The 18,149-nt window shown below is 49.0% G+C and overlaps 1 pseudogene; it reads left to right on the top strand.

The window, feature by feature from the left end:
• The first annotated feature begins 1,839 nt into the window (after positions 1-1,839).
• On the top strand, positions 1,840-2,595 carry LOC103116933 (S-phase kinase-associated protein 1-like; annotated as a pseudogene).
• Positions 2,596-18,149: the final 15,554 nt, after the last annotated feature.

Genomic DNA, 18,149 nt, shown 5'->3' with positions numbered 1-18,149 from the left:
CCGAAGAGGTGAGGGACTCATGGGTGGCCTGCTCTGCTGTGCCCCCCATCCCTACCCACCCCACACCACTCCCTACCCCTTACAAGGCATCACTTGTCCCCAGAGGCCAGTGGAAGGTGAAGATGGGAGAAATGCAAAACCGTGTTGCTGGGAGGTAGCTCGCCTGGTAGGGCGCACCTCTTGCAGTTCAAGCCCTGGCACCACACGAGAGTACCACGGAACCAGGGGGAGCTCTGGTGCTATGGTCTCTCTCTCTCTCTCTCTCTCTCTCTCTCTCTTTCCTCCCTCCCTCCCTTCATGTTTTTTGCCTTTGCTTTTGGAGTAAGAAGAATGTAAAAGTCAGCCTGAAAGTGCTGAGATTGCATATGTGTGAGGCCCTAATGTCAGAGGAAAAACAAAACAAAACTGTAGAGTCCTCTGATCTAGGTTAGATTTGCCTTTTCAACGTAGACTTCATGTCATCTCATCATGACACTGTGCAGGAGGCTTTGTGTCTGGGCTCTGTGGCACAGAGCTCCTATTCAACGGGAAAGGAAGTTTCAGATCTGCCTGGAGCTGCAGAGCCCAGCCCGAGCCTGGCCTTGGGAAACGGCTCAGGACACAGTCTTCATCCACAGCCAGCAAATTTCAGGATGCAGGGGGCTCCCTGGCCAGCTTGAACACTCCTGTGGAAAACCCGGGACAGGAGCACCAGCCCACAAGCATCCGGGATCACAGGGTCAGCTTCTCCAAATCACTGATGTCTTCGTGCCATGTGTTATCCCTTCTCAAGGCAAGACTCTGGAGACTCAGCCTTGTGCTGAGCCCTAGCCGGGAAGCTTTAGCTTTTAACTCCTGAGAGGAACACACACAGAACGCTGCTCTGTCAATTCTTCTTCTTCTAGCGTTTGCCCTTCTTCCGTAGCCAGTCAACAGCATCAGGTTGAGCCTGATGTAAAGTTTCGAGACCTCCTTTGAATCTAGAGAGGTAACAAAACTGAACTCTGCCTTTCCTGGGGAGGCAACTCTGGCTTGGATTACACACACACGGGCAGTTGCAGAGATCAGACTGGGGATGCCAGATGGCCCCAGAGCTGGCAGACGTCCTTCTGGAGCTGGTTGGGGAGCCCCATAAGGGACCCCTGGACACAGCCTTACCTGCCCCTGGCTACCAGTGGGCAATGGAGGTCCTGGCTGGTTAGCCAAGGATTGTTTCCACAGAACTGCAGTTCACTGAGTTCCCAGTGGAGAGACAGCCACCCAGCCCACCTGCCTCTGCTTCCAGTTTGCTGGGAGGCTGGGATGCAGTGACCACCACCACCGCACATCAAGATGCCACTGACACTTCCATGGTTCCTCCTCGGTCGTGTGGTTTATGCTAAACAGATCAGCTCCTGGAAGTGCAAGGAGAAGCTGAGTCCAGAAATCCCCTTCGGGGCATGGAGTTGGGACTTGGAAGTGGCACATTTGGTTGAGTGAACACATTACCATGTACAAGGACCCAGGTTCAAGCCCCCGGTCTCCACCTGCACAGGGGAAGCTTCCCTAGTGGTGACGTGGTGCTGCAGGTGTCTCTCTGTCTCTCCCTCTCCTCTCTCAATTTCCCTCTGTCCTATCAAATATAAATAGGAAGGAAAAAATGGCCACTGGGAGCAGTAAATTTGTAGAGCCAGCACCGAGCCCAAGCAATAACCTTGGTGGCAATAAAAAAAAATTAAAGAAAATAAAAACAGATTGTAAGAAGAAGAGGAAACAGAATGGAGTTATCGTCAAAATACTTCATGCAGGGGAGTTGGGCCGTAGTGCAGCGGGTTAAGCACAAGCGGCACAAAGCGCAAGGACTGGCGTAAGGATCCCAGTTCAAGGCCCCGGCTCCCCACCTGCAGGGGAGTTGCTTCACAGGCGGTGAAGCAGTCTGCAGGTGTCTATCTTTCTCTCCCCCTCTCTGTCTTCACCTCCTCTCTCCATTTCTCTCTGTCCTGTCCAACAACAACAATAATAACTACAACAACAATAAAACAACATGGGCAACAAAAGGGGAAAAAAGTAATAAAATAAAAAAAGAAAAGAAATACTTCATGCAAAGCTGTGCCAGGTCCATGTAAGACTCGTGATGAGGGACTGTAGTAGCCTTATTCTTCCTCTTCCTCCTCTAGGCCTTTTGACGCCGCTCCGTTTTTGTCATCCTCCAGCCCACAGGCTCCTGGAGACCCAACACCATGCTTTCAATTCAGCTGCAGAGTTCTGATGGAGAAATATCTGAAGTCGATGTGGAAATTGCCAAACAATCTGTGACTATCAAGACCATGTTGGAAGATTTGGGAGTGGATGCTGAAGGAGATGATGACCCAGTTCCCCTACCAAATGTCAACGCAATGATATTAAGAAAGGCCATTCAGTGGTGCACCCACCACAAGGATGCCCCTCCTCCTCCTCCTGAGGATGATGAGGATGAAGAGAAGCCAACAGACTTGGGACCAAGAATTCCTGAAGGCTGACCAAGGAACACTTTTTAAACTTATTCTGGCTGCAAACTACTTAGACATCAAAGGTGTGCTTGATGTTACATGCAAGACTGTTGCCAATCTAATCGAGGGGAAAACTCCTGAGGAGATTTTTTTTTTTTTTTCCTCCTCCAGGGTTATTGCTGGGCTCAGTGCCTGCACCATGAATCCACCGCTCCTGGAGGCCATTTTTTTCCCCCTTTTGTTGCCCTTGTTGACACAATTCGTTGTTGGATAGGACAGAGAGAAATGGAGAGAGGAGGGGAAGACAGAGAAGGGGAGAGAAAGATAGACACCTGCAGACCTGCTTCACCGCCTGTGAAGCGACTCCCCTGCAGGTGGGGAGCCGGGGGCTCGAACCGGGATCCTTACGCCGGTCCCTGCGCTTTGCGCCACATGCGCTTAACCCGCTGCGCCACCGCCCGCCTCCCCTCCTGAGGAGATTTGTCAGACCTTCAATACAGAAAATGATTTGACTGAAGCAGCAGAGCAGCAGCCCAGGTATGCAGAGAACCAGCGGTGTAAAGAGAAGTCAAATGCTTTGCCTGACACTGTAACACTGTAAGGATTGTTCCAAATACTACTTGCACTGCTCTGTTTCTTTCCTTTTTTTTTTAATCTTTATTTATTGGCTAGAGACAACCAGAAATCAAGAGGGAAGGGGTGATGGAGAGGGAGAGAGACAGAGAGACACCTGTAGCCCTGCTTCACTACTTGTGAGGTCTTCCCCCTGCAGATGGGGGCCGGGGGCTCGAACCCGGGTCCTTGTGCATTGTAATACGTGCGCTCAACCAGATATGCCACCACTAGGCCCCTCTGTTTCTAATAGTTAGTATTAGACAAACAGTAGACACATGTGGCAGCAAATCAGTTGTATTAGCAGATTATTATCCTCTTTGCATGTGTAGTTTTGTGTACAGATTCCAGACTTATGGCCGAGTTTTTCGTAGTATGATCAAAAGTTTTCTTTTTTTTTCTTTCCTCTGAATAAAACTGAACTGTGAGTTCTCTAGAGAAAGTGGCATTTTGGGCTTCCCCTCTTTCTGTAAAACAATTTCTGCTTAGTTTATTGTCCAGTTAACTTTAGTGACCTGATATTTTTAAAAGTTGACATTGTAAATAAAAGAAATTTAAAAAAAAAAAAAAAAAAAAAAAAGAAGACTCGTGATCAAGGAGTCGGACGAGGGACCCCTATGAGAGGAAAGTGACACTGGAGGAGTCACTGGTCTTCCGGCATCAAGAAGGAAGCCGCTCTTCCCTGACCCAGCTTCCTAGTGCCATTCCCAACTCTGATGCCTTCTCCCCAGACAATACCTCTAGCTCACCTGCATATTAGCTGTCAGGCTCAAGCAAGAATTAGTAAAGTCATGTAAAGAATTAGTAAAGAATATTTTAGGAATATACCTAAAATAGACTTCTTAATTTTTCCCAAAATGGAGACCCCAAGTGTCACCTGCTATATTCTTACCTTTAGGTTCCTGATTACTAAACAATTTTTTCTGCTTTATATCTTAATGCTTTTCAGCCAGCAAGTTGCAGATGCTACCATGATGTCAATCTGACTTCCCTAGGCAAATGATCTCACCAATGTGTCCCAAAGTCTCACATCTCCAGAGCCCTGCCCCACTAGGGAAAGAGACAGACAGATTGGCAGTATGAACTGACCTGCCAATGCCCATGTCTAGCAGAGAAGCAATTACAGAAGCCAGACCTTCCTTCCACCTTCTATACCCCATAATGAGCCTGGGTCTATACTCCCAGAGGGATAAAGAATAAGAAAGCTTCTGATGGAGGGGGTGGGACGGAGAACTCTGGTGGAGGGAATTGTGTGGAATTGTATCTTCTCTTATCCAACGGTCTTGTCGTTAATAATTAAATCAATTAAAAAATAATAAAAAAAAAGGAAACTGCCAGGCTGGCCAGCCACACAGAAGTCTTTGCTTCCTGTCACAGCGCTGGGCACCGTGGGTTACTGAGGTGAAAGGAATGCTGGTGTTAATGTATGTGGAGAAATTTCAAAGAGTCCCAGGTCCTCCCACTTGAAGGGAAGCGTGATCTTGAGGGGGAGAGGACAGATTCTCTGCTCTAGAATGACAGGAGTTACATCATTTCACACAGTAGGATTCTGTCAGAGACAGCTGGCCCAGGTGAACGCACCACTGGGTTTAAGCCCCTGGCACCACGTGGGAGCAGCATGTATGGTGCTGGGGAAGCTCCATGGACGGTGAAACAGTATTATGGGGTCTTTCCTCTCTCTCTGCCTCTTCCTCTCCCCATGCTCATTTTTCCCTTCTCTGCTAAAACAAATACTTAAAAAAAAAAGATAGACAAGGCTATAGTACCACATAAAAAATATAATACCAGGGAGTCGGGCGGTAGCACAGTGGGTTAAGCGCATGTGGCACAAAGCGCAAGGACTGGAGTAAGGATCCCAGTTCAAGACCCGGCTCCCCATCTGCAGGGGAGTAGCTTCACAAGTGGTGAAGCAGGTCTACAGGTGTCTGTCTTTCTCTCCCCGTCTTCCTTTCCTCTCTTCATTTCTCTCTGTCCTATCTAACAACAACGACATCAATAACAACAATAATAACTACAATAAAAAACAAGGGCAACAAAAGGGAAAATAAAATAAGTGTGTGTGTGTGTGTGTGTGTGTGTGTGTGTAATACCAACCCAACTGGCTCTTAGACCCTGTAAGTTATGGTAAGGGACAGAGGGAAGGGAAGAGAAGTTAAGGAATAAAGTTATGGTGAGGAACAGAGGGAAGGGAAGAGAAATTGAGGAATACAAGTGAAGGGGTGTCTCGGGTATGATGGCCCTGAAAAATACTTTTTTTTGTGTGGCTATTTTACACAATAAGGCATGTGCCTTGCCATGCGCAGCACTCAAAGTGGATTCCAGGCACCACGTGAGAAGCTGCTATGGCATCAGGGAAAGCTCTGGAGCTGTGGTGTCTCTCCCTGCCTGTCTCATATCTGAAATAAGAATGCAAAATAAACAAACAAAGTGATGAAACCATGATGCATGAGACCCTAGGACTATAGTCAATAAAACCCTCATCTGGGGGCCAGAGGTAGCACAGCAGGTTAAGTACACTGCAAAGCGCAAGGACCTACATAAGGATCGCGGTTCGAGCCTCCGGCTCCCCACCTGTAGGGAGGTCACTTCACAGGCGGTGAAACAGGTCTGCAGGTGTCTATCTTTCTCTCCCCCTCTCTGTCTTCCCCTCTTGATTTCTCTCTGTCCTATCCAACAACAATGACATCAACAACAACAATAATAATAACCACAACAATAATAAAACAACCAGGGCAACAAAAGGAAAAAAAATAGCTTCCAGGAGCAGTGAATTCATAGTGCAGGCACTGAACCCCAGCAATAACCCTGGAGGCAAAACAAAAAAACCCCTCGTCAGTGATGTTAGGGCCCCCGCTCTAGCCTGGGCACTCAGCCCTCACCCCAGAAACCCTCTGCAGACCCCAATCACCTGGTGTGCCTGGCAATGCCCAGGTCACCTATCCCAAGGGTGCTCCTGGGGTCCCTAAAGAGGATTTAGACAAGAAATCACACAAGACATGGGAGACCCAGGGGGTGGGGGCAGGGGGCAGGGAGCAAGAGAGAAGAAAGATCCAGGGTGGGCTCCTGGGACCTCAAGAGAAGGCTCTGGCCTTTTAAGCCCCAGACAGAAAGGAAGTTTCTCCAGGAGCAGGAAGTATCTGAGTATAAGCAAGCCTTGGGTTCTAGGTTCAGTTCTCAGCACTGCAGGTACCAGACTCAGCAGTGCTCTTTCCTCTCTCTCTCTCCATCTCTCTCCTCTCTCTTCTCCTTCTTCTTCTCCTTCTCCTTCTTCTCTCTCTCCATCTCTCTCCTCTCTCTTCTCCTTCTCCTCCTCCTCCTCCTTCTTCTTCTTCTTCTCTCTCTCTCTCTCTCTCTCTCTCACGACTGTCCATAAAATTGAAATACAGAGAGGAAAATCCTCCCTTGGCAAGGACTCTGGAGGGACTTTTCCAGCACGTGACTTGTACAGCAGCAGAGAGCTAGGCGGGTCCCCGTGAACCCTCCCTGGAGACTTCCTGTTCCCTGTCCCCAAGGGCTCTGTGGTCACTGCAGACAGAGTCTGGAGCGCTGGCCAGGCTTGCTACTATTTTGTCATTTTAAAAGCATCTCCCTCTCTCATGGGGACTTTCCACTGTGATATCACTCCCCGAGGCTCCTAGGAGCAGGGGACACCCTCGGGTCCAGGGACAACCAGAGACATATTTAGAAATTCCCAGGACCTCGGCCAAGCCTTTCATGGGGCGAGTTCTAAAATGTCCTCTGACAGCTCAGGACACATTCCCCTGGCATCAGTGCTCAGCACCCCCCAAACAATACCCACCACCCCAAAGGCTCTCCTGGAGTCCCCTGCTCAGCAAGACTGTTTTGGTCTTGGACTTGGCAGGAGACTCAGTAGACAGTGAAGGCAGCACAGCAAGGACAGTGTGGGGCTTCCTGTCATCACACCTGATGCTGGTGTGCAGAATATAGGCCATGAAAGAAAATGTACTTGAAAAATAGAATGCCAACCCAACTGGTGAGGAACAGAAGGAGGGGGAGAGAAGTTGGGGAACACAGGTGAAGGGGTGTCTTGGGTATGATGGCCCTGAAGCCTGGCTGGTATATACAGACTTCTAGGCTCTTAAAACTAACTCTCACACACACACCACCACCGCCACCACCACCACCCTGGTTGGCCACTTTCCTCAGCGAATAAGCGTCTTCCCCTGGGGCTGGTGTTGGGGAGAGTTTGCAGAGTCCTGTGCCAGCTCATCCCAGGAGCCCTCAGCACAGAGTCTGAACCTTCCTGCACTCATCCTGACACCTAGGAGCCGTGGGGAGAAAGGCCACACACAGACTCCTGGGGAGCAGGGCCCCACCGCACACCCCTCACCCCATGCTGTCAGGCTCCTCTCCAGGGTCTACTGCAGCCCGAGTCTCTTCTCAAAGGGCTACCCACGTGCACTGCCCCCACCCCCCTGCCACAGTCCCTCTGCTTCTCACTGCTTATTCAACGCCTGGCCTGAGTCACAGATGTTCTTCTCTGGCCCTCGTGTCCCATGTCCCTGTCCCTTGGTCCCTGTGTCCTGGTACACTATATGCCCTTAAAAGGCCCTTAATTTTATTTTTAATTCCTCCATTGTGAATTCAGAGCCTCACTGAGCAGCCTCCTTGGGCTCACTTTCTTGTTATTTTTAATTGTGTTTCTCTTAATATTTTATTTAATAGTGACAGAGAGAAATTGAGATGGATGGGAGGGATAGAGGGGAAAGAGAAAGGCCTGCAGACCTACTTCACCACTTCAAGAGCTCCCCCTGCAGGTGGGAGCTGGGGCTTGAACCTGGATCCTTGCACAGGGTAACACATGCGCCACTGCCAGGACCCCTCTCAGTCTTTATCATTGTTGTTTTTGTCATTGCAGGGCTTCAACACTCTAAGCCAACCTTTTCTTTATTTCTTTATTTATTTCCTTTTGTTGCCCTTGTTTATTTTTTATTGTTGTAGTTATTATTGTTGTTATTGATGTCATTTTGTTGGATAGGACAGAGAGAAGTGGAGAGAGGAGGGGAAGACAGACAGGGGGAGAGAAAGATAGACAGCTGCAGACCTGCTTCACTGCTTGTGAAGAGACCCCCTGCAGGTGGGGAGCCAGGGGCTTGAACCGGGATCCTTACGCGGGTCCTTGCGGTTTACACCACATGCGTTTAACCCACTGTGCTTTTGCCCAACTCTCCAGGACAACCTTTTCTTCAGGTAGAGACAAAGAAAGAGGGAGAGATGCACCAAAGCTTCCCCCAGTGCTGTGGGGGCTCTCAGGCTGTGTACCAGGGGTTTGAACCCGGGTTGTGCCTACGGCAAAGCAGGCGCTTTCCCAGGTGAGCTACAGGTGGGCCCCATCATTATTTACTTTAAAGAAGAAAAAGATGGGCAAAAAGAAAGAGGCACCGCAGCACTGCTCCGCCATCCATGAAGCTCCCCACAAGCTCTGGGTCTGGTGTTCCCTGGGCTTAGACCCAGGGTTTTGTGCACAGTAAGGCATGTGGCCTACCAAGTGAGTCACATCCTGGCTTCAGGAAAGGGTCTTTGAATACAGAAAAATGAATGCCTGGAAGGACGACGGGAAGGGCGGCACTTGGAGGGAGACTCCAGGGAGGATGGGGGAACCAGGAGCTTCCTTATCTGGGAGCCACCATCAGGAGAAGGGATTTCTCAGCCGGAGCTGCGTGCAGGCCCTCACCACCGCACAGGGCCCCACCCGCCTTCACCATCACTCGCATGCCTGACCCCGACACTCGCACTTCCCTGAGATCCGAAGAGTTACAGCAACAGCGACCACTCACATGGCTGGTGACCCCCCCCCCCCCCCCCCCCCGCAGCCCAGCCAGTCAGACCCAACACCACCCTCCCCCCTACTCACTTGTAAAAATCAGAAGGAGAGGACACTCGGAGTTCAGGGACAGCCTGGCGGGGCACCCATTCAGGAAGCCACCAGGGCTTGTTCACTTTTCGTCGCTGGTTGTCAATGGCAGCTCTCCTCCTGTTCTCTTGGGTTCCTGAAGAAAACCAAGTCCAAGTGTGGCTCTCCGGTAACAGCACTGGCGTGATGAGAACTTGCAAACGCACTTTCTTTCTTTCTTTTTTATCTTTATTCATTGGATAGATATAGCCAGAAATCAAGTGGGGGGGGGGGGTGACAGAGAGGAAGAGAGTCAGAGAGATAGCCGCAGCCCTGCTTCACCACTCGTAAAGCTTTCCCCCTGCTGGTGGGGACTGAGGGTTCAAACCCCGGTCCTTGCTCATTGTAATACACACGCTCAACCAGGTGCACTACCACCTGGCCCCAGCGCTCATGGTTTGAGTGGACCTGTGCGTGGAGGCAGGGTTCCACGGGCTGGAGCCCTAGTTGCTGAAACACCTGCTTACAGTGGAACATCAATGAGCTCATCCCTGCCCCACACCACCAAGCAGCCCTCCCTACCCAAGTTCCTCATCTTTATTTCAGAGAGAGAGAAGAGAGGAGAGTCACCATAGCACTGCACCACCATGTATGACTAATACTCAGGTAGAAGAATCTTAGCCAGATACCAGGACCCTGATGCTCTCAGATTTGAAATGCAGATGCAGGTCTGACACTGTCAGGTTTGAGAGAAAATAACTTCTGTCAATTCATAGTTTATCTCAAGAGTCTGGAGGGTCAACACCTAGACATCTCGAGATGGGAGAATGCTAGGTGTGCCACTGATCAGAATTCTAGGCAGAGTGTTGTTGATAAGCACATCAAAAGGAACAGGATGGTCAAAGATGCTTGTAGGTAAACACAACAGGAACAATAGTCAAAGTACAAATTACTTTCACGGTATGGGAGACACCAAGACAGTGTTAAACTTTGATTACAATAGTCTTTGTCTGAATGTCAGAGACATTCAGGTCAGGCGCAATTCTCCAATGCCTCAAGAAATATTCAGGTCTCTGTTGTGCACAAACCAACCCAAACCCTTCGGGAGGTAGTTGGATTTACAGACACACATCTGAAAAACCTCTATGACAACCGTGCTGTCTATGGTGCCTCCATCTGTGCCAGGGCTCGGACCCAGGGCCTCACACACAGTAGGGTGTGCACGCCACCCGACGAGAGACACCTCACCCCAATGGCCACGTTTCCTCAGCCCAGACAGAACGGGCTCCCAAGTGTAACACCTGAGCTTGGAGAACCAGCAGCAGGAACACGTAGAGAAACCCGCCTTTAAGACGCAGCCCCTGGTTTTGGTAGCTCGACTCAGCCGAAAGGTCTGCATCTCTCTTACACACTCTGACACGTGTGAGGGCTTGGGATCGAGCCTCCAGGTGCACCTCCTGGATGTACGTGCACAGGGGAAATTTCACAAGCAGTGGAGCAGTGCTGAGGTGTCTCTCTTTCTCTCCCACTCTCTTTCTCTTTTAAAGAATTTCTTTCTTATCATGCAGGCTTTTTAAAAAAATGTGCACCCCCCCACCCCTCCCTCCCTGCCCGCACCCTCCCATGTAGACTTTTAAAAAAATTATCTTTATTTATTGGATAAAGACAGCCAGAAATAGAGAGGGAAGAGGGTAATAGAGAGGAGGAGGAGGAGGAAGGAGAGACCTGCAATACTGCTTCACCACTTTTGAAGCTTTCCTCCTGCAGGTAAGGACTGGGGGCTTGAACTTGCGTCCTTGTGCATTGTAACATGTGCCCTCAACCAGGTCTGCCACCACCTGACACCCTCTCTTTCTCTCAACACTTGATTTGTCTTTTCTTTGATATTGGAAAAAGAAAAAAGAAATAAACTCCTGGGTGAAGCCCTTAGAGCAAAAATATTTATTAAAAAATATTTTTAAAGATTTATTTATTCCCTTTTGTTGCCCTTGTTGTTTTATTGTTGTTGTTGGATAGGACAGAGAGAAATGGAGGGAGGAGAGAAAGACAGAGAGGGGGAGAGAAAGATAAGACACCCGCAGATCTGCTTCACCGCCTATGAAGCGACTCCCCTGCAGGTGGGGAGCCGGGGGCTCGAACCAGGATCCTTATGCTGGTCCTTGTGCTTTGCATCACCTGCACTTAACCTGCTGAGCTACCACCCGACTCCCTGCAAAAATATTTTTTTTAATTTAAGTCATAATAAAAGAAATGGAGGATGATTGGCTGAGTGAGCACCTGTGAGCTTTATGAAGGCCAAGAGTTTCTGAGCAGGGCCACAGCCAGCTGGCTCACACACAGGCCCCAGGAAAACAGGCCCTGGGCACCTAAGGAAGGACTGACGGCCGCTGCTATCCCTGACTGCAGCTGAGGACAGAGCCAGATTCAGCTCTCTTTACCCCAAAAGGAACCCCCAGAATGACAAGCCCTGCTCCCCCTTTCCTTCTTTACCCTCCGTAGAACTGGGGGTGGGGGAGGGGCAGAGCAGGAGCAGTGATCAGAAACACTCCACTTCACAGCTGCCAGGCCTCAGGCTTGAGACATGGGCGGGAGGAGGAGGTTACAGGCCAGACTTGGTTGTTTGTGTTAAAACTGAAGGTCGTGACCTGCCCGAGGCGATTCATCCCTTGGTGCCTGGATCCTCCCAGCCCTGTTAATCAATTTGTTCTTTTATTGTTAGGGTCATCATTGGGCCTGCACTACAAAACCACCAATCCTGGTGGCCATATTTTCCTTTTTTTTTTTTTTCCCCTCCTCTTTCTGAAAGAAAAAAAGAGAAAAAGGTAGGACAGTGAGAAATTGAGAGGGGAGAAGAAAATAGACACCTGCAGACCTGCTTTACCACTCGAGAAAGCTTCCCTCATGCAGGTGGGAAGTAAGAGCTTGAAAATGGGCCCTTGTAAATGGTAATGTGTGTGCTTAACTGGGCGCACCACTGCTGTCCTCCTTTAATCAGTTGTAATGAGCCTTCCCTAGCCTTCATACTCCCCCTTCCCGCCCCCCAGCCCCACCCCCACCCCCACCCCCACCCAGAAGGTCCTGGAAGTATATGCCTCAGGGACCCTGGGGCCCAGGTTCCAACCTCAGAGCAGCTGGCTTAGTGGAGTGTTAGAAACACACAGCTAAGGGGGCTGGGTGGTGGTGCACCCACTTAAGCACACGTATCACCATGTCCAAGGACCAGGGTTCAAGTACCCCACTCCTCACCTGCAGGGGGGAAGCTTCACAAGCTTTACAAGCATCAAAGCAGGTCTGTAGGTATCTTTCTCTCTCCATCTCCCCCTCCCCTCTCACTGTCTAGTCTTTTCTGGGAACTACTGCCTTGCTTTTCTTACAGCATTTAAGTTTTTTTCTTTTCTTTTTTTTTTTTTTTTTGTCACCAGGATTTTTAGCTGGGGCTTCATACCTGCATGATTCCACTGCTTCTAGTGGATTATTATCATTATTATTATTACCATGAGGGTCTCAGTCCCAGCACAATGAATGAATGAATGAATGAGCACCACTCCCAGTGGCCTTTTTTTTTTTTTTCCTGTTTTGATAGGACAGAAAGAAATTGAGAGGAAATGGGGAAAGACACCTGCAGGCCTGCTTTACCGTTCGTAAAGCATCCTGCTGCAGATGGGGGAGTGAACCTAGATTCTTGCACATGGTAAGGTGTGCACTCAACTGCGTGCACCACACCTGGCTCCTGAACTTTTATTTTTTTGAGAGTGAGAGTCATAAAGAGGGAGTCGGGGCCACAGCATCGATCCACTGCTGGTGAAGCTTTCCCTGTGCAGATGTTCTCACGTGGTGGCCAGGGGCTCAAACCTTGGTAAAATGTGCACTCTACCTGGTGAGCTATATCTCCTGGCCTCTTCTCAGTTTTAACACCCACACAGGCATCCTGAACACCTTAGGTTTGATGCATCAGTTTCTGAATTTTTTAATATTTATTTTATTTATTCCCTTTTGTTGTCCTTGTTGTTTTATTGTTGTAGTTATTATTGTTGTAGTCGTTGTTGGATAGGACAGAGAGAAATGGAGAGAGGAGGGGAAGACAGAGAGGGGGAGAGAAAGATAGACACCTGCAGACCTGCTTCACCGCCTGTGAAGCGACTCCCCTGCAGGTGGGGAGCCGGGGTTCGAACCGGGATCCTTATGAGTTTCTGAATTTCTTAGAGGACTATATAACAAGGTGAGAAAGGATGTGTTCTTATCTGGCTGCCTTGCACAACAGCATTTGCAAGATGCCCTCCAGTGTCAGGTGGGAGCTTGCCCTGTAGATCACTTGTCCAGCCACGTACAGGGCCCTGGGTTCAAGCCCTGACAATGCATGGAGATGCCATGGATGGCACTGAGGGAGACTCCACAGATGAGTGAAGTCTCGGTAGCAAAAGCAGTAATGAGTATGGGGAGACACTGAGCATGAACCAGGAGAGGCCGCCTGAGAGCCCCATCCTCCTGGCTGGGCTTGAGGAGCTCTGGCCTGTGACATGCAGGCTGGGTCTGCTGCTGACATTCTGTTATTGGGTGAGAGAGGACCACAGAGGCGGGAGCAGGTCTTCTGGCCAGCTGGCACCAGCCCTGGCACCACACAGCCCCAGCCAAGCAGCCTACACTGGGTCGAGATGAAGGGCTTACAGAAGGCTGGAGAAAAGTCTGGGGCCTGGCTTCTCAAACCTGGAGTCACAAGCCCTGGGGGTTAGGGAAACTGGAGCCTCCCGGGTAGGACCCCCACCCAGAGACTGTGCCGGGGCCTGGGACCCAGAAGACTGTCACAGTGCCCCCTCTCTGGACTCTCACAGCAAGTGATTGTGTGTAGTTAGTTGCTAATGGAATACTCGGCCCACCTCATGGGAGGGACCCTCATGCAACTGTCTGGGTGTGCAGGGGCTGCCTGCACTTTCCAGCTGAGGAATCTGAGACCTGCTTCACCACTTGTGAATCGACTCCCCATGCAGGTGGGGAGCTGGGGGCTCAAACTAGGATCCTTATGCCGATCCTTGCACTTGGCGCCACGTGTGCTTAACCCGCTGCGCTACCGCCCGACTCACAAGAGAGAGAAATTAATAGAGGATAGGGAAATAGAAGGAGAGAAAGACAGACACCTGCAAACCTGCTTCACAACAGACTCCCTGCAGGTGTGAAGTGGGGGCTTGAAACTGGGTCCTTGTGCTTGGTAATACGTGCTCTTAATCAGGTACACCTTTTAAAAAATACTAACTTGTTGGTATGCTTCTAAAAACCCCTTCTGTTTCATTAGTTTAATCCCCCCTGCTTAACACTATTCTATTTACATAACCACTGCATTCTATTTACATAACCGCTGTTAACAAGCACCACCCTCCCTCCAGGGCATTGGTGGTTCAGTGATAGGATTCTTGCCCACTCTGCCCCCTCTCCTTGTCACACCCTGATTTTCACCAGTCACTTTTCTCTCCACCCTCTCTGCGTCACATCCTGTTCCCACCCTACTGGGCTAGTATATTTATAAGGACAAGATTGTAGTTTTTAGTTTAGCTTAGCTTGGTATAGATTGTGCTGCGTCCTGCATGAATAAAGAGATACTGCATACAACCCAGCCATGAGTCCTGGATCGTCTGTTACCCGCCCGTGAAGCCAACCCGACGAAAACAACACTAACTTATTATTGAACAGAGACAGAGAGAAATTGAGAGGGTAGGGGGAGATAGGGAGAGATACAGAAAGACATCTGCAGCCCTGCTTCACCATTTGTGAAGCTTTCCTCCTGCAGGTGGGACCAGGGGCTTGAACCTGGGTCCTTGTGCACTGTAGTGTGTGTGCTTAACCAGGTGCACCACCACCTGGCCCCCAATAGTCTTTTTCTTATGCTTATCACCTCAGCCCTAAATGAATCTTCAGAACATAATGGCGCTCTAGCCTAAAGTGCTCAAGGCAGTGGCTGATAGCATTAGTGAGGCAGGCCTCCTTCCACCAAGATGCAGAAGCTGCTCTTTTTCACCACAGGAGACCCCTCCCCATCACAGCTGGCTCTCAATCAACAGAAGCAGCAGCTGATTTATGCAAAGCCAGGGCAACAGAAAGGCAGCAGCTCTGACATCGCTGATGTTGAGCTGAGGACTCAGGACAGCCTGCTCTGAATCGTGTGGGAGGCGCAGAGTGTGGCAGACGAGGTCCAGGGCACAAAGGTCCACACAGGCTGTCTAACCACTCTCCTCGGGAGTGCCAGCCTGTTCATGATTGACACGAGCTTCTGATTTAGCCACAGTCCAAGACAAGAACAAAACTGCTCAAGCAAGTACTGTGTTAACTGGTTTATCACCAACCAGTGTGAAAAAGAAGGTAGCAAGCAAGTAATGAGAATACATGTGGGGGCCAGGTGGTGGCACGCACATAGTACGACGTCTGAGGACTCGCTCAAGGATACCGGTTCAAGCCTCTGATTCCCCACCTGCAGGGGGTGGGGGGCATGCTTCACAAGTGATGAAGCAGGTCTGCAGTTGTCTTTCTCCCTCTCTATTTCCCCTCCCCCTCAATTTCTCTGTCCTATCCAATAAAACATGGGAAAAATAGCTACCAGGAGCAGTGGATTTGTAGTGCAGGCACTGAGCCCCAGTGATAACCCTAGAGGCAAAAACAACAAACAAAACAAAACAAACACAGGTGTGTATGTACATAGAGAGACACACTCCTGGTTTCTAAACCAACTTCACCACATGATGCACAGCCACCCAGAGAACTTCTCTGTCCATGAAGCTACTGCTATTTAAACAAGAAACAAACAAACAAACAAAAAATCACCAGGTAAGTTCAGCTTAGTGCAAACTGAATGTAGCTACCGTTATTACCAGGCTGTAGTTCGTGGAAGAGTGGACAGGTTAAAAGACAGCCAGCACTACCTTTGGCCCATAGGAGATTACTTTTTTATTAGTATAGTTTTGGGATCAGTACAAATGTCTGTCTAATGAATGCAGCTACTATACGTGAGCGCATGCCTGAATGAGCTGCTTGTTGATGGGAGACCTAGTATGGACACGCTCTCGTGTGGAGGGTGACAGAGCCATGGTATGGCCACAGCACGGTGCCAAGCTCTTGAATAAAAGGTCCTTTGCCACTTCACCACGGGGCCTGTTGAGTGAGCAGGCAGACAGGAAGCATGCTGTATCCACTTCACAGGTTTTATTCCTCCATCCTGGCCAGTAAAGTCTGTTACCTTATCTAAACAGCTGGGGATGCTATAAAAACAGGAATGCAACAGAAAATGGAGTCCTTGTCATCACACTCACCCAGGGGCTAAGAGAGCAGGTCTGCCGTGCTTCAGATGAACAGTCACCATCAGCCACCCTTCTGCTTTGGTCCCAGGCTTTGGGTTTAGTCTGGAAGTCAAGTGGCTTTACAGATGCTATCGTTCCTTCTTTACATTTGCTGCCTATGAACAGCACATGAAGAGCAGGTCCCACACACACAGTACAGCACGGAGAGAACAGTCTAGAAACACAAGTCAATGCATTTGGTGTTTGGCGTTCTCATTACTGCAGACACTCTGGCTTAGGTCAGACACAGCTCTCCCCCCTCCATGAGCACCTGAGAGTTGTCATGATCTGCTGTGTTGAACCCTGACTCTCCACCACTGCCACGGCTCTGCTTCTCAGGTTTCCTGGACTTGGGGTCTGGATGTAGAGAAGGGGGCTCTTTAATCATTACCTCCTCACAGTTACAGTCTCCACTGAGTCTGCTGTGTCTCTAGTCAAATAGGCTGGTGAAGAATTAAAATGTAAAAACAAGACTAATCTTAACATACTATGTACTATTATTAACCGAGACCTCACAGAACTTCTCTCCTTGAAGAACTCTGTAAATGACATCAGGAAATTTTCCAGGTATCCTGTTCTTAGAAAAGTGAAACCAACTGACTAATGGAAGCTTCTTCGAGTAGCAGCAGAGCAAGGAGAAGAAAAAAAAAAAAATGCATGCTTTCATAGTTACTGGATCCTGGTATACTTCTTTCTAGAATTTGTGACTCTTAGCTTTCTGATGATAGAACAAAGCTATTGAGCACACAGTGAGAACTCAACAGTGACCAGAGGGGTCATATCTTTGATATTGTCATTGTTGACAAAGCAAGAAAGTAATTGTGAACATGTACTAATACCACAAAAACAAAATTGAGACGTAAAAGGGGTTTGAGGGCTGGCGAAATGGCATGCATGTTACGCAAAAACCTTTTTAAAATATATTTCTCTGTATTCAGTAGAAACGGAAGTTGAAGAGGGAGGGAGGGAGGGAGGGAGGGAAGGAGGGAGGGAGGGAGGGAGGGAAAAAGGGAGGGAGACACCGACCCGCAGTGCTGTTTCACCACTTGTAAAGCTTCCCTACCTACAGGTGGGGACCAGGGGCTTGAACCCAGGTCTTTGCACACTGTAATGTGTGTGTTCAGCCAGGCATGCCACTGCTCAGCCCCTACAAAGGACTTTCGTGCCTCAGCCTCTGAGATCCCAGGTGCAATCCTTAGCACCATCATAAGCCAGAGCTGATCAGTGCTCTGGTCTTTCCCTATAGCTCTCTTTCATTAAAACACATAAACATTTACTTATTTTAAATAAATATAAAATTATTTTAAATAAAAATAAACATTTATTTTTTAGAAAGGAATTCAGATATAGCAAGTATCATACCACATCAATATGAAGTCCCCCAAAGCCACAGCAAATAAAACAAACCTGTTTAAATAGATGACATGTGGCTGGCCCACAGCTGAATGGAAATGCAACAGGAGACACTAAAACCGTAAAGGAAGGCGCTGGTCTCAGCTCACAGGGGGAGAAGGCAAGCACCGAGTGCCAGTTACCAAGTAGTGACAGAGATGAGGTTTCGATAAAACTCAAGTTTTTAAACATTCACTGAAAGAGAAATTATTCAATATAAACAGTCTATGTCTTCAAAAGAAGACATCCAGTGGTTCTCTCTTGTGGGGTCACTCTTAGCTGAGTGAGGATGGAGGGTAGTTTTCTGTAGTCGTGGCCCAGCATAGATTTCAGAAAAGGACTGGGAGGAAAAGGTCCTTTTGAGACCTGATTGGTGACTACTCACATGCATTGACACCTTCCTTCCCTGAACCCACCCAAAAGAAATCAAACGGAACTAAGCTCTATTTAATCTTCCGTTTCATTTCTGAAGCCTTCACCCTATACAGTACTTGTGTGTCTGTTTTCTCAGCTAGGTACTGATTA

Source organism: Erinaceus europaeus, chromosome 3 (assembly GCF_950295315.1).
Source record: "Erinaceus europaeus chromosome 3, mEriEur2.1, whole genome shotgun sequence".
In the NCBI taxonomy this organism is placed as follows: domain Eukaryota; kingdom Metazoa; phylum Chordata; class Mammalia; order Eulipotyphla; family Erinaceidae; genus Erinaceus; species Erinaceus europaeus.
This window is presented reverse-complemented; position numbering and strand designations above follow the sequence as displayed.